Here is a 1,282-nt window from a genome sequence, read left to right on the forward strand (position 1 = left end):
TTCTGTATAACTGTAAGTTTGTACCCTTTGACTTGTAACTCCCCACTTCCTCCCTCTCACTGCTCCTAGTAACCACCATTCTACTCTGTTTCTATGTATTTGACTTTTTTTTAGATACATGTAAGTGAGATCATGTAGTATTTTCCTTTCTGTCTCTGGCTTATTTCACTTGGCATAATGTCCTCTGGTTTTATCCATGTTGTTGCAAATAGCATATCTCCTCCTTTTTTAAGGCCAGATAAATACTCCATTTTATATACACCACAATTTATCTGTTCATCCATCAATGGACACTTGGGTTGTTTCCATGTCTTGGCTGTTGTGAATACTGCAGTGAACATGGGAGCACAGAGATCTCTAAGGTGCTAATTTCATTTGTTTGGAGTATATACCCAGCAGAGGGATTGCTGGGTCATATTGGTTCAGTATGAACCAATTTGAAAGTCAATTCATGTAATTCACCATTTTAACAGGCTGAAGAAGAAAAATCACATGACCATATTAATTGATGCAGAAAAAGCATTTGGCAAACTTCCACACTGAGAGGTTTAGTGAATCATGGCCTAAAATTTACACATTATACAAAAGTTAACCTAAAATGGATCATAGACTTAAATATAAAATGTAAAGCTATAAATCTTTTAGAAGATAACATATGAGAAAGTCTTTGGAACTGTTAAAACAGTTCTTTCAGGCTGCTATAACAGAATACTAGACTGGGTAGCTTATAAACAACAAATTTATTTCTCACGGTTCTGGGACAGAAGTCCAGGATCAAGGCACTGGCAGATTTGGTGTCTGGTGAGGACCAGTTTCCTGGTTCTCAGATGACTGTCTTCCTCTGTCCTCACGTGATGGAAGGTGGAAAGGAGCTCTCTGGGGTCTCTTTTATAAGGATACTGTTCCCATTCATAAGGGCAGCACCTCGTGACCTAATCAACTCCCAAAGGCCCCACTTCCTAATACCATCACATTGGTGATTAGGTTTCAACATATGAATTTTGGGGGGACACAAACCTTCAACCTATAGCAGGATCCTGGGCCTTGGTGAAGGATTCTTAGGCATGATGGCAAGAGCGTGATCAATAAAAGAAATTCGATAATTTGCACGTAACCAAAATTAAAAACTTGGGCCAAGCCCGTGGCGCACTCGGGAGAGTGTGGCGCTGGGAGCGCGGCAGCACTCCCGCCGCGGGTTCGGATCCTATATAGGGATGGCTGGCGCTCACTGGCTGAGCGCGGTGCGGCCGGTCTCAAAAAAGGACCAAAAAAAAAAAAAAAT

This window comes from Galeopterus variegatus, unplaced genomic scaffold (genome assembly GCF_000696425.1).
Source record: "Galeopterus variegatus unplaced genomic scaffold, G_variegatus-3.0.2 Scaffold1303, whole genome shotgun sequence".
In the NCBI taxonomy this organism is placed as follows: Eukaryota; Metazoa; Chordata; class Mammalia; order Dermoptera; family Cynocephalidae; genus Galeopterus; species Galeopterus variegatus.